This window comes from Silurus meridionalis, chromosome 9, assembly GCF_014805685.1.
Source record: "Silurus meridionalis isolate SWU-2019-XX chromosome 9, ASM1480568v1, whole genome shotgun sequence".
NCBI lineage: Eukaryota > Metazoa > Chordata > Actinopteri > Siluriformes > Siluridae > Silurus > Silurus meridionalis.
The window spans coordinates 23512543-23528615 of NC_060892.1; the positions used below are offsets into that span (position 1 = coordinate 23512543).

Below are 16073 nucleotides of genomic sequence, written 5' to 3' on the forward strand. Positions count from 1 at the left end.
TGAGGCACTTGCATTATCACTTGGGTCAATTTGCACCGAAAGGATTTTTACTTGTCTGCATGCAACCACACACGCTTTTACAACAATATAGAATCTAGTGGATGTAAGATGCTTTGAAAGGCTTTGAAATTGTAGTTGCCCTCTTTTTTCATCTTGAGGAGCTCAGGAACGAAATAAAAATAAAAGCAAAGAAGGTGACCTTACAGGCGATATCATGGAGCCACTGAGCTGGGCTTTATATTTGCTTATAAAATATGACATCACACAGTAGACATGTGCGACGCAAACATCTGGATTTGCAGCAGAGTAAATCTACCAGAAAGTCGCTCATGCGTTTTTATTTATAGGCGTCCAGATGTTAGTGTTGGAGACGCCACCCTGAGAAACTAGCATAATATTTTTTAAAAAATGAGATTTAATGGAAAACGTTCGGGGAAGACATAGTGGTTATGAAGATGGACTTTTGATCAATTGGGTGTGAGTTCAAATCCCAAAAGCGCCACTGATAGAACCTTGTGTAAGACACCAAACTGCTAAGTTGTATAAGTGAGTACTTTGGACACCATGCACGGACACTTTTGCACCTATAGGACACGAGAAAATCATAAATAAAAAACTTTATAAATACAGTAACCTGAGTTCAGAACTTGGGATCCTGGAAATGTCTTTTTCCCATAAAATGATTTCTGCACCTGATTCTTATTCCATAGTTCATTAACACTACAGTATATAGCCTTCACCTTCAATGTTGTCTTTACAAAGTCTATGAACATATGGTTTACATGGGCTATAATGGAAGATCTTGATTGGCCTGCTATAGAGATCTGACCTCAACCCTATTAAACCATTTTTGTGATTAATTTAAATGTTGACTGCACCCCCATACCTCCACAAGTCCACAAACGTTTGAACATACAGTACACGCAAAAAAAATAGATGTATGAAAATAATCCATGCCAAAGTGCTGCGATACAACCAGAAGGTCCTGCTTTCTATTTGACGTGTGACTTTGTGAGTTGCAAACTGAGCACCATTGTTCACACACTTTTTCTGTATCGTATGTCCACCCCAAAGATTTAAAAGAAACATTGACAAGAGCCAAAACATCCCTGTCTGTCAGGTTTCTTAGCTGGACTCTTAAACACAATAAACAATACACCGCGACATTAAACTCACTGACACTGGGTTCTGTCTGGCGTAAAAATTCCCACTGTCGTCGTGATTGTTGTCATTGACCGCATGTCAAATCGGAAACTCTGAACTTATATTTATAAGAATTTACTAGGACTGGGTCACAGATGTAGATGTTTCAGTACCTTCGAAGGTGACAAAAGATTATTCTAAAACTTAGAATAGAAAACAATTTCTAATATTCACTTGTTAAATTATTTAATAAACCCAAGAATTGTAGTGTATTGTAATGTATGGTAATGTAGTGTATTATGATGTAGTGTAGTTTAGTGTATTGTAATGTAGTGTAATGTAGTGTAGTTTAATGTAGTGTAGTGTAAAGTAGTGTAGTGTAATGTAGTGTAATGTAGTGTAGTTTAAGGTATTGTAATGTAGTATAATGTAGTGTAGTGTAATGTAGTGTAGTTTAATGTATTGTAATGTAGTGTAGTGTAGTGTAGTTTAGTGTATTGTATTGTAGTATAATGTAGTGTAGTGTAATGTAGTGTAGTTTAATGTATTGTAATGTAGTGTAGTGTAATGTAATGTAGTTTAATGTATTGTATTGTAGTATAATGTAGTGTATTGTAACGTAATGTAGTGTAGTGTAACGTAATGTAATGTAGTGTAGTATAATGTAGTGTAGTGTAATGTAGTGTATTGTAACGTAATGTAGTGTAGTGTAGTGTAAAGTAGTGTGGTGAAATGTAGTGTAATGTACTGTAGTGTAGTGTAATGAGGTGTAATGTAGTGTAGTGTAATGTATTGTAATGTAGTGTATTGTAATGTAGTGTAATGCAGTTTAGATTAATGTATTGTAATGTAATGTAGTGTAGTGTAGTTTAGTGTATTGTATTGTAGTATAATGTAGTGTAGTGTAATGTAGTGTAGTTTAATGTATTGTAATGAAGTGTAGTGTAATGTAGTGTAGTGTATTGTAGTATAATGTAGTGTAGTAATGTAATGTAGTGTAGTGTAATGTAGTGTAGTGTAATGTAATGTAGTGTAGTGTAGTGTAATGTAGTAGTGTAATGTATGTAGTGTAATGTAATGTAGTGTAGTGTAATGTAGTGTGTAATGTAGTGTAATGTAGTGTAATGTAGTAGTGTAGTGTAGTAATGTAATGTAATGTAATGTAATGTAGTGTAGTGTGGTGTAATGTAGTGTAGTATAATGAAGTGTAGTGTAATGTAGTGTATTGTAACCTAATGTAGTGTAGTATAATGTAGTGTAACGTAATGTAATGTAGTGTAGTATAATGAAGTGTAGTGTAATGTAATGTAGTGTAGTATAATGTGTAGTGTAATGTAGTGTAGTGTAATGTAGTGTAGTGTAATGTAGTGTATTGTAATGTAATGTAGTGTAATGTAATGTAGTGTAGTGTAGTATAATGTAGTGTAGTGTAACATAATGTAATGTAGTGTAGTATAATGTAGTGTAATGTAGTGTAATGTAGTGTAGTGTAATGTAGTGTATTGTAACGTAATGTAGTGTAGTATAATGTAGTGTAGTGTAACATAATGTAATGTAGTGTAGTATAATGTAGTGTAGTGTAATGTAGTGTATTGTAACGTAATGTAGTGTAGTATAATTTAGTGTAGTGTAGCGTAGTGTATTGTAACGTAATGTAATGTAGTGTATTGTAACGTAATGTAGTGTAGTGTAACGTAATGTAGTGTAGTATAATGTAGTGTAGTGTAATGTAGTGTATTGAAATGTAATGTAATGTAGTAAAATGTAGTGTAGTGTAATGGTTTGTAATGTAACGTAGTAAAATGTAGTGTAGTGTCATGTAGTGTAGTGTAATGTAGTATAATGTGGTGTAGTGTAATGTAGTGTAGTGTAACGTAATGTAGTGTAGTAAAATGTAGTGTAGTGTAATGTAGTGTAGTGTAATGTAGTATAATGTAGTGTAGTGTAATGTAGTGTAGTGTAATGTAGTGTAATGTAGTGTAGTATAATGTAGTGTAGTGTAACGTAATGTAATGTAGTAAAATGTAGTGTAGTGTAATGTAGTATAATGTAGTGTAGTGTAATGTAGTGTAGTGTAATGTAATGTAGTGTAATGTAGTGTAGTATAATGTAGTGTAGTGTAACGTAATGTAGTGTAGTGTAATGTAGTGTGGTATAATGTAGTGTAGTGTAATGTACTGTAGTATAATGTAGTGTAGTGTAATGTAATGTAGTGTAGTATAATGAAGTGTAGTGTAACGAATGTAGTATAATGTAGTTTAGTGTAACGTAATGTAGTATAATGTAGTTTAGTGTAACGTAATGTAATGTAGTGTAGTGTAATGTAGTGTAGTGTAACGTAATGTAATGTAGTGTAGTATAATGTAGTTTAGTGTAACGTAATGTAATGTAGTGTAGTTTAATGAAGTGTAGTGTAATGTAGTGTATTGTAATGTATTGTTAATGTAGTGTAGTATAATGTAGTGTAGTGTAACATAATGTAATGTAGTGTAGTATAATGAAGTGTAGTGTAATGTAGTGTATTGTAATGTATTGTAATGTAGTGTGGTATAATGTAGTGTAGTGTAATGTATTTTAATGTAGTGTAGTGTAATGTAGTAGTATAATGTAGTTTAGTGTAACGTAATGTAATGTAGTGTAATGAAGTGTAGTGTAATGTATTGTAATGTATTGTAATGTAGTGTAGTATAATGTAGTGTAGTATAATGTAGTGTAGTGTAACATAATGTAATGTAGTGTAGTATAATGAAGTGTAGTGTATTGTAATGTATTGTAATGTAGTGTGGTATAATGTAGTGTAGTGTAATGTATTTTAATGTAGTGTAGTGTAATGAAGTGTAGTGTAATGTAGTGTATTGTAATGTATTGTAATGTAGTGTAGTATAATGTAGTGTAGTATAATGTAGTGTAGTGTAACATAATGTAATGTAGTGTAGTATAATGAAGTGTAGTGTAATGTAGTGTAATGTAGTGTGGTATAATGTAGTGTAGTAATGTAGTGTAATGTAGTGTAGTGTAATGTAGTGTAGTGTAACATAATGTAATGTAGTGTAATGTAGTATAATGTAGTGTAGTAATGTAGTGTAATGTAGTGTATTGTAATGTAGTGTGGTATAATGTAGTGTAGTGTAATGTAGAGTATTGTAACGTAATGTAGTGTAGTGTAATGTAGTGTGGTATAATGTATTGTAATGTAGTGTAGTGTAATGTAGTGTAGTGTAACGTAATGTAGTGTAAATTAATGTATTGTAATGTAGTGTAGATTTATGAATTGTAATACAGTATTGTGTAATGTAGTGTGGTGTAATGTCTTGTAATGCAGTGTTGTGTAATGTAGTGTGGTGTAATGTATTGTAAAATAGTGTAGATTAATGTATAGTAATGTAGTGTAATTGAACTAGAAGTTACTCTGCGCACACACACACACACACACGACGCACACGCACACTTACTTTCTAGGACTACCCACCATAGCCTGTGCGCGCGCAAGAGTGTGAGTGTATATATAAATATATATACATATATGTGTGTGTATGTTACACACTCGCCCGGCAGCTGTTGAATTATTCCGAAGTTGAAACCTGGAGTGATTTTTCCTACACCATCATCATCATCACCACCACCATCGCCCTCCTCCTCGGTCGGAGTTAAACAGTGTGTGGACGCTAGGCTGGCTCTTCCTGGTAAGACATATAGCGATGCTAGCCAGCTAGGCTAACCTGCTAGCTAATGACACAGTTGACTTGCTTACAGGTTTTACAAGTAGTAGTAGTAACACACGTGTGTGTGTTGGGTTTTTAGACATGGTGAATCGTGAATAAGGGAGGAAGAGTGTAGTCACTGTAATCAAGAAAAGAAAGAACGGTTGAGCTAAAGTTTAGCTGAAACTCTTCGCTAGGTGGCTAGTTAGCAGGTTAGCATGGGAGCGTTTCTAGTCGTCCCGAGTGATCTGTGTGATACTTCAATAGTGTTATTAATTGGACTTCAATATATATTTATATAAAGATGTTTACAGAAGTAAATGCGCGTGTCAGGGTCGTATTGTGTGCGTGTTTAGGGGCGCACGTGTGCGCGCATGTGCGGGCGCGTTCGCGCGTCACTCGCACTACTAGAAAGCCGTACACTAGCTCTCCGCGTAAAGAACACCACTGAGCTGTTAACGCGTGTTATAACGCGTTAACAACGCGACGTTGTCGCCTTCTCGGCTTCCTGTCGTGTCTTATTATGCGGTTTGATTGCATTATAAACACACAGGCCGACAACTAAAGTAGAACGACGCAGAAAGTTCGCAGGAAGAAAGTTCGCGCATGCGCAGTGGCCGCTCGGCTTTCCACCGCGCACTATATTAGTAATAAAATAAACCTAATAAAACTTGCAGATTAAACAAAGTGTAGTTGGAGGCTGTATAGGAGGTTCTGTAGAATATGACAATCATATTAGGTGTACAAAAGTGCAAATTCCTCCATACTACACAAAAATAATATTTAGATTTCCTCACAGCGTATTAGTGAATATTAGTCACTTGTATATGTCACCTAGACTAAACCACGCCCACCTAGAATAAACCACGCCCACGTCGCTTGTAGTTCTCTCTCTCTCTCTCTCTCTCTCTCTCTCTCTCTCTCTCTCTCTCTCTCTCTCTCTATATATATATATATATATATATATATATATATATTTATTTTATTTATTTTTACAAAAAAGTACTTTGTTTATCTACGTTTTCACACTATCACCTTAAAAATTGTCTTCTTGCACAGCAATACAGCATTCCTTGCACTTGCCCTAGAAGGTATCTTTTCAAAGTGTGTCAAGCCTCATGTGCTATTTGTGCCACAATGGTGTCAAAACAGCGATCTTCAAACCTGCATTTTTTAAACAAAGCTTTCGCTCTCTGATCTGGATTATTAATTCCAATTCTCTATGATTCTGAACACTTTAATTGTAAGCATCGGCGAGTTCGGCTGGAAGTTCCGGTGAGGTTTTGAGAGCAGAAGCTGAGGTCTCCTGCCTCAACTCAGATTGCACAATCCAATAACAACTGAACTGAGCTTTGGGGAACAAACTGTTTGTAGAATCTTATTTGAATGTCATGGACTTTTATAGTCTATAAAACGTATTTCACATGTCTGTGTAAAAGTTATTTAAGCTTGTTGCTGTAGATGAGGGTATGCGAGAGGGGGTATGCAAGTACTGATTGTACAACGCCTAATCAAACCATTTTATTGAGGATTTAATAATTGAATCTCTTTGGGTTTTCTACATGTGTAAATCTGGCTGTCTCGTCCTGTGCCCCCGTCCTGTGCCTGTGGCTAAAAGGCCCAAAAGTGGCAGCTTGGTGTGGCTGGGATTTGAGCTCTCGACCCCAAGTCCAACACCATAACCACTAAGATACCACTTAGAGGTTGAATCTCGACAATGCTTTAACCTTTTAAGAACCAAAGAAAGCAAAACTGAACATTTTCTGTTGGTGGGAGAAGCCGATTTTGTCTTGTCAGTCAGTATCAGCGACTACAGGGGTCCTCCGGACCTGGCAGGGGGCGGTTCTAAGAACGATCGAGTTCTGAAAATAAGAGAATTTTGGACACAGCTTCTGTGGTACCGTAGTGAATTAATCTAGACATCATCACTTTGATACAATAATGTGTTTTAAAAAATATTATGAAAGTAGTAGTGATTACGTATTTGAGCCTCCAATTCACTATGTGAGGTGCAGAAGTCGGGCAGTCGGGCAGTCGGGGAGTCTGCAGAGGAACGAGATCGGTCACTAAACCCACCCCCATGAGGGCGTTTCCTTCTTTCGTAAAGTAACGCTCATCATTTTGCACTAAGCCCAGCGCTGTCAAAACTGACACACGCCATTGCGCAACCCCACGGTTCATGAAACGTTTCCCAAACGATCGCTCGCAAGCCACGCCCACCAAAAAACAACCCCGGAGCATGGCCTCGAGTATTCGCAGCAGGTATCAAAACACCTCCTCGCTTCAGGAGGAGAAGATATAAAGCATAAACGAACGTCTCCAAGTGGTTAAGTGACTCAGAGTTTCATGACGCTTTAATGCGAAAAAGGCAGAGGAATATAAACATATTCGAATATAAACATAACACCCCCATCCCCCCCCGCCCCCCCCCTTCTCGACTCCGGAGTTTGTGAAAACGGCCTAATTGCGTTTGTAAAAGGGGGCAGAGGAAGCCAAATCCACAACCCTGAGTCCCGCAGCGAAGCCAGGCAGCCCACACCGTGTCTGTAAGACTCGCTTTTGCCATTTTTCTAATCAATTTCAGAAGCGAAAAACTTTGATCTTACAGTTATAAACGATAGCGTACCGCTTCAGTATCGAGGAGAGAAAAAAAAACACCAAGGGGAGTACACGCTGTGTTTCAATCAAGCTCGAGGGAGGATTGGATCAGGTTGGGGTGGAGGTGTGAATTCTCATATTTATAAAAAAAATACACTGCATCCAGCAACCTCACAGATAGACGGAAAAGACCAGGCCTATCCGATCGAAACATGAGCGTACTTCCGGAAGATTCTCTACTATGTTCTATTTGTGTATGTAAAATCAAATGCAGAAAACCACACTTCCTGTTCACGTTTTTGTAGCGCCAAATTTAATTATATATATATATATATATATATATATATATATATATATATATAGAGAGAGAGAGAGAGAGAGAGAGAGAGAGAGAGAGAGAGAGAGAGAGAGAGAGAGACATGCATGTTTCTATTCAACAAACTAGGCCATTAAGGTATTAAGGTTTAATCGACCAAATATATATTTAAACATACAGGTGTTCCACTTTAATTAAAAATAAAAAAACAATTATTCTATGAATATCAGCTTTACACACTCTTGGTATCCAAACAGTTTCCAAACAATCGGCTGTAATGCTTTTTTTTTTTTTTACTGCCATGCCTTTTGGGAAACTTCTTTTTCGGGATCCAGTTCATCCCAGAGCAGTTCAATAGGATTTAGGTGCGGTGACTGGGCATGCCATGACATAACACTGGGCATCCCATGACATAATTCTAATAATAAACGTAGCTTGGGGGTTTCAATTTATCGGTAATGTCTTATGTGTTAGCGGCCGGTGCAGCCCCTCTAAGAAGGTAGGGGATGGAGGTAAGACATGTGACCGAGGGAAGCATCATGACATGCGTCATGAGTGAGTCATAGACAGATGTGGCGAAAAGAATCCGGTCATTTTCCAAAATAAAACCGTTCAGAATCAGATAATAAATAAAACGGAAATAATGTAAGTTATTTATTTTTTCTGTGCGGCCCGGTACCAATTGACCCACGGACCGGCGCCTGTCCGGGGCCAGGAGGGTTGGAGACCACTGCTCTAGTTGACCGTTCACGCTCTGAATAACGCTAACAGAGGCCTGGATGTTCGCTTTCAGACGGAATTGCAGGTTTCCAATCTTCCCTGAACCAGAAACTATTGAGCTTCTACCGCCGTGTTTCTCTGTTGGGGTGAGGCAGAACTTCTTCTTTTCTTCTCCGTCTTAAGGAAGTTTTCCTATCAGAACCAGAAATGTCCAATATGGACTCGTTTTTGGACCTGCTCATCTCAAAAAAGATTTTTATTGTTAATTATTTTTAGTTTTTGTATTTATTTATTTATTTATTGTATTTTTATTTTCATATATAAGTAGTTATTTTACAAAAAATAAATTGCAATTAATTATTTTAAAACATATTCCTCTTAATATTAGAATTTTTTTTTATTTATATATTATGAACACAAGCAGTTGAACCAAAATGTGTTTCTAATAAAGTGATATGGTCGGTCATGTCGAGACAGTGGTGGTAGTAGCGCGAGAGGCGTAACCTCGGACACTGGTGCGTTTGAACAGAGCGAGAGGATTTTAGAAAGCCGGATAGACTAAAGTACTAAAGCGCCACTGCATCTCTCTTTTCGGGTCGACATCAAAGCGAGAGATAAATCCTGCTACGCCACTTTCAGCAGGTGGTGGAACGGCATTGTGGGTGACGTTTGAAGATGTGAACCAAAGTAAAAATGGACCAGCATGTCCATTAAAAGCGGTTCAATCAAAGACTGACAAGTTTGTTCTAAAGTAGAACTTTGAATCCAAATTTGTTAAGAAAAGAAACGCTTTAGGTTTAGAAGAGGATGAAGATCATGAGGTCTCCTATCCAGGAAGTCATGTTTCGTTCCTGTTCATCTGTGTACATACATGTAACCGACTAATTAACTTGCCATATTGGTTTTAAAGCAAAGAAAAACATTTTAAGTCGTAATATTTAGAATTAATTTTAAATATTTTTTAATTGCGAAATATATTAATTAGGGCTGCAACAACTAATCAATTAAAATCGATAATCGCGCCGGATCTGTTCTGCCGTGACTTGAGAGCATCCGGTCGCGGCATAGTGACGGATTCAATATTTTTTTCTTTTTTTCTTTTTTAAACAAAGCCCGTTAGCTCGCCGCCTTTCTCCGTTCCATTCTCTTTTTATAGCATTTGTCCGCTACAACAGTAACTTATCCGTTTTCATACGTGATTTACTCTGACTACGTTTAAATGCTTGTTTCGAATGATTGTTTAAATGTACGAAACCGAAATTAATTATATATTCTAGATGTTTAAATCTTCACAACTGAACAAACTGTGTATTTTCTTTTTTTTTTTTTTTTTTTTTACAATATTTGTCAAAACAATGTTGTATCATAACGCAATATGTGGCTTTTGCATTATTTAAATTCAATTTTATACGCAAATATTTCAAATTAGGGTTTTATAGAGTTGTAATAAGCAAAGCATCTAATTTAGAAAGTAAAAAAAAATAAAAAATCTGATTATCAACGATCAAAATAATCATTAGTTGCATCCCTAATATTAATTAACTTCTAAGGTAAGTTAGATATTATGCAATGATTTTTAATTTTTTAATATTGTATATTTTTAATTTTTATATTTATAAAAATATCTTTGTTTATTTTTTATTTTTAAATATTTTTTTTTTTCTAATTTTTTTCTCCCTATAAAATTTTATTTTAAAAACTGAAGCACACAGTCTACTGAAATGTTTCTAAAAATAGAATAATTTTTTGAATAGTTCTTTTATATTTACATAATCACAATTAAAAAAAAAATATTTAAACAACGAAAAAGCTATACATGGATAAGAATAAGTAGAATAAAATACACCACATTATAAAAATGCACCGAAAGTAATCGATTTATTTATCTATCTATTTATTCCCGTTCCAAAAATTCCCAAAATTCCGACTCTAATCTTCGCCATTCGTTAGAGGATCCGAAATATTTTTCCTTTTTTCTTTTTTTTTTTTTTTTTTTTACAATATTTGTCAAAACAATGTTGTATCATAACGCAATATGTGGCTTTTGCATTATTTAAATTCAATTTTATACGCAAATATTTCAAATTAGGGTTTTATAGAGTTGTAATAAGCAAAGCATCTAATTTAGAAGTAAAAAATAAAAATCTGATTATCAACGATCAAAATAATCATTAGTTGCATCCCTAATATTAATTAACTTCTAAGGTAAGTTAGATATTATGCAATGATTTTTTATTTTTTAATATTGTATATTTTTTAATTTTTATATTTATAAAAATATCTTTGTTTATTTTTATTTTTAAATATTTTTTTTCTAATTTTTTCTCCCTATAAAATTTTATTTTAAAAACTGAAGCACACAGTCTACTGAAATGTTTCTAAAAATAGAATAATTTTTTGAATAGTTCTTTTATATTTACATAATCACAATTAAAAAAAAAATATTTAAACAACGAAAAAGCTATACATGGATAAGAATAAGTAGAATAAAATACACCACATTATAAAAATGCACCGAAAGTAATCGATTTATTTATCTATCTATTTATTCCCGTTCCAAAAATTCCCAAAATTCCGACTCTAATCTTCGCCATTCGTTAGAGGATCCGAAATATTTTTCCTTTTTTTTCTTTTTTTTCAGAATCCGGTTTATTGGCCAAGTGTGTTGACACACACACAAGGAATTTGGTTCCAGCTGTTGGTGACTGTCAAAAGTACAGACGTAAATAATGGTTTCTTCAAACCATCAGTTTTTGCCAAGTGTTAGATCAGAGCCAGCTGTGTTTAAAGCCACTACCGATTAACAAAATTATAATTCTCTATTTATGATTAAATCATACATCATTCTTATGGCATATGTCATTCATTATATAATTACACAATGCACGTGACGGTGTAAAAACAACACCAGTAGGCATCTGCCACAAGGCTTCTCATGGAGCTTTATGGTCATGTGTTATAAGTCAGAGAACATAGGATGGAGTGGAGCTGCTCTGAAAGGCTTTCTTAGTATATCTGGAATGTCACGTGTGAAATACTGGAAATGCCATTCAACAGGACTTCTGTTGTCTGGCAGGTTAGGAGTTTCCTGCTCTCATTGCTCTGTCGCTGATGCGAAAAACAATCTTTCCACTAGAAAGCTGTGAGTGATGTCAGGATAAGTTTGTTGACACCTGAGCATAAGGTTTCTATTTGCTTTTTAACCATCACATTGCACACTTCGTCCCCATTAGCTGTCAGAGTAACCTCCTGAAATGTTCCACTAGATTTCGCAATGTGCCTGTAGGGATTTGGACTCATTCAGCAACATGGGTGTTGGTAAAATAAGGTGCTATGATTCAGGATGCACACGGTGTGAGGAGGCCTGGGGTGCGTTCAGCGGTCCGATCCATCCCAGTAGAATTGAGGTCAGAGCTCCATAGCAGGCCTCTCAATATCTTTCACCTTCTCCATCCGATGTATCCTCACTGAGCTGGCTTTGTGTACAGGGGCATTGTTTGGGTCTCCTTATAGCTGTTCAGCAGGGTACCTTCTGTTGGTAGTTACGAAATGCGTCCGCCTTGTGAAGCCAGCGCCAATTGTGTGGCATTCTTTCAAAGCTGCAAAGGCGGAATTTTTTTTTCTGGGGGTAGAACAAGGGGCACCAAATCAATCCCACCCCCTTGCCAATGGTAAAGGCTAAACCTTACTTAACGCATAACTGTCTCTTCGTGTAGCGTTATTGTGCTGGCAGTCGTTTTTTTTTTTTCTCAAGCGCCGTTTCAGAAGTCCTGCCAACTCTCCACTCGGAGACGCTTGCCAGCGTGGTTCAGGACAGAATAAAAATGTTTTACAGATGTTTCGAAGTCAGGCACGGAAGTTAGCGGGGTACTGGCGCTGCTGTGGTGCGGGGACAGTTGTTTGGCCAGCGGTGCAGCAGGCGAAGCAGGGGCGGAAACGCCGGCCTTGTGCCATCATACTGCGAGCGCCAGGTGGGTGCCGAGCACCGCTGACAGTTTAACGGGGAATATTTTACAGCAGAAAGTACGACGTGCTGTAAACAGAGAGGGTGAACCCTGTAAAACCTGTTTATCGCACTTGCGAAACCTCTGAAGATGCGGCCTCTGAATAAAGCAGATGTTAGTGAGGTAAATGTTTTGAATTTAAAACCATGTTTTGGCAAAGACAATGGGATTAAATTGACAAGGTGATGGGGTAGTGTAGATTGAGCAGGCGCCATAGTAGTTTAGATCCGCCAACCAGGGGAAAACATAAACGCTTGAATCCGACTATTTCCTCATCCGCATTGAAAAATCCATGTGCTGTGCAGCTGTACATTTATTTATGTATGTTCAGCATGGCTTCCGGCGGAGAAAACTGGTTGCCGAACAAGTTGCGGGGACCGGTTTCTATTGTCCGGGTCTTTTCTTTCTTTCTGCTTTGGTGTTTTTGTTATTTACCTGTAAAGATCATGTTGTCTGGACTGTAAACAAAATAGGATGAGTACGATATATAATAGATGAGGATTTGTAATATTTAGGGGGCCAAGCACCGAGGGTACCCAGGTAGACATTCTCAGGACCATGCCCTGAGGCTATGCAGCAGTAGTAGCAGTAGCAGTCACAACCACAGGTCAGCATAGAAGCAGACAACACCACAGGAAACAGTGGTGGCAAAAACAAACCCCGGCGCAATGCCACCCCGCCGGCTATTTGTTCATCCAGACCTTTCCTCGTACAGTCAGAGAATTCCAACAATGTTTGCGGTCAAACCCCGCACGTCACGAGTGAAACTACAAACCATTATTGAATTCCTTCACTTAATGTTATAGCTCTGCTTTCCGGTGATCGATTCATCAACAGTTGTAGGATGGCTGTTGAGGTGCTTGGCCCCCAAAAATGCCAAATCTGCAGTCTTCACATTAAAGAAATTGTAATTATCTTGATTTTCCTTCGATGTTCGTTTCTGGTCGCCCCCATTGTGTTTACAATTTACAATTTTCGACACGTGGGCCTTAATGCTACCTTCTTAGAGTAACATTTTGGGCTAACATCCTTTTTTCCATGGTGATATTCGAGACAAGATCATTTTATCCCCTGCCTAGTTAGCACAAGTTATTATGGCTAATGTATAGCATATATTTGATTAGGATACACTCATTGGATTCTGCTACGTTTTTTATTCATTTATTTTTTCTTACAAACACACATTCTGACAAGGCTGGCACAGGGACCGAACTTTTTCACGCATTTGTCTCGCGGCTAAGCGACATTCCTATCCCAATATCCCAGTCCCATACTTGTACATGAGTTGGTGTCGCCTTAATGTCACGGTGCTCCTTTGTGTTTTTTAGTTCAACTCCAGTTTTAACCAGTTCGCACCGATTTTTACAGTGAAAATGTCGCACTAGCCTTTGGATTGTCCGGGAGTGTTAACCTGACAGGAAAAACGAGGATCTCAAAAAAGAAATGCTGTTGAAAGTTTTTTTCTTTATTTTTTTTCCTCGTTCAGTTTAATTTATTTGGAAAATTGTTCATATTCCTGTCAGGAGCTCACACGGTCAGAGCCTGTGAGATTAGCGAAAGGGCCCGGGGCTGTAAGGAATCCATTCTGTCAGGAATCCAACATATCTGTTACTATTACAGAGCTTAAAAACCGGCGTAGATCATTTCAGTGTCACATGGTGAGAAATAATATCTTGGCAGTTTGATATCACGTAGGGATAAGATTTAAAAAAAAAAAAAAAAAAAAAAAAGATTTCTAACCTTTAGGCTGGTGAGGTGTTACTGAAGACATAAGCAAGACTTATTTGTATATACAATCTTCTCGTACTCAATCAGGAAGAAAATTAAAAAAACGGAATCAATGCTTCCATACTCTACGGACAACTTCCGACACGTCTTCGCAATTAGTTCGCATTAAGTGACACGCAGTCCCTGACAAGCCCGTTAGGCGCTCCGACAGCCTGACAAAATACGAATCCAATTTCTGCCGGCTATTAATTCAAACGCGCCCATCACAGTTAGTTAATCATCACAGACTCGTTGTCACTCAACATCTCCCCAGTCAGATTTCTCGTAAAAATGGTCCGATGCCGTTTTCCGTGTACGACGTTAGCGGCATAAATGTTCATTTGCAAGTCGTAGCGAGGTCAGTTTGGACCAAGTAAGTGGGAATATGCCCAGTATAATCAAAAGTGATGTACGATTTCTTACTATAGGATCACAGTTGAGCAAATATAAAATCGTAGACCAAGACTATTTCAAGCTCGAGTATAAATGGCTTCGAGTAGGTTGAATGATCTGAGATTTTTTGAGGATAAATTGAACTATAGGTAAGATACTGACACTTGCTAATATTGCTAAGCCCTGTTTTCTTGCAACCACAAAACACTTTCTATCCACAACCTCAGTGCTTGATTGGTCCATCATCTCGCTTAGTACAAGGAAGACATTCCTCAAGTCTACTCTGTTCTAGCACCAAGGTGGTGGAATGAAATTCCTCTTGGTATCCCAACAGTCGAATCACTTGCGTTCCTCAAACGCTGTCTGAAGACCTACAATACTCTAATTAATACTTCTCACATTTAAAAAACAAGCTTTTTTAACAATATTCTATTCCTTCTGCCTTTATGGCCTGGTGGTATTTTGGTGGGTCAGAATGTACACTGTTTGGAGAAGTGCTTGGGAACCACTCGGTTCTTCGCCAAACTGTTTTCACAAATTTGGAGGCACACAATTGTCTGTGGATACTCTTGTATTCAGTTTTCCTTTTAATTGAACTAGGAGACCCGAAAACTGCCCGGCTTCATGAAGATATGGTACAAGGGCTGGAAGACGTGGAAGAAAGTCAGTGTCCTGCTCTAAAGCTTTGACCTCAATCCTATTGAACACCTTTGGAATGAATTGGAATGCTGTCTGTCCCCCCACTAAATGTGGATTGGGAACCTTTGGTCAGGTGTTCACAAATTTCTGTTTATTTGGTAACTGTAATATAAGGTCTGAATCCAGATTGGATTTAAATATTTATTAACATCTCAGGAATTTCAGCTTAGCAACTTGTCAAGACACCCCGGTTAGCGGTTGTAGGCAGATTTGTAAATTATTATATCACCATCACTTGAATGCAGGTGGAAACCCTGGTGGAAACGTAAAACAGGACGTCTTTGTGGTTCGATCAGTTCCCGGGAGCTAAATGAAGGGTCCAAAACGGCCCCTCTGGAGTTCATAAGGGGAACTCCTTGAAGCTATGTGAAGAAATGTAGCCCCACGGGGCCCCTCTGATTCGCCTTTGTTCACTTAAGCAAACCGAAACTGCTGTCATTGCTCGCCCGTGAGTCAGCTTTATTAGGCCTGACCTTGAGTGACCCCATGATGAGTTTGGGATCTTTAGGCTTCTTGGGAAAACTAGCAACAGGATGCGGACGAGGAACTTGTTTAAGGCACAGATTTGTTTCCGAGTAGTAAGTCTACTGTATAATGCACGTTAGCTGAAGTTTTTTTTTTTTCTTTTTTCTTCCTCTTCTTTCTTTTCTTATTGTAAAAACTTTTTTAAAACCCTAACTTTCTTGAACGCTCAGAAGTAGTTGAATGAAATGTTTGAGATTGTTGCATCAT

The 16073-nt window shown here is 37.3% G+C and overlaps 1 protein-coding gene across 2 annotated transcripts in view; it reads left to right on the plus strand.

The window, feature by feature from the left end:
* The first annotated feature begins 4576 nt into the window (after window positions 1–4576).
* Window positions 4577–16073, plus strand: part of nek7 (NIMA-related kinase 7) — a 59352-nt gene continuing 47855 nt past the window's right edge. The window contains exon 1 of one of the 2 annotated variants that reach the window (XM_046858056.1): window positions 4577–4826. The gene's annotated coding sequence lies outside the window, so the exon portion shown is untranslated. The remainder of the gene's footprint in view (window positions 4827–16073) is intronic. The other variant, XM_046858054.1, reaches the window with a different exon arrangement.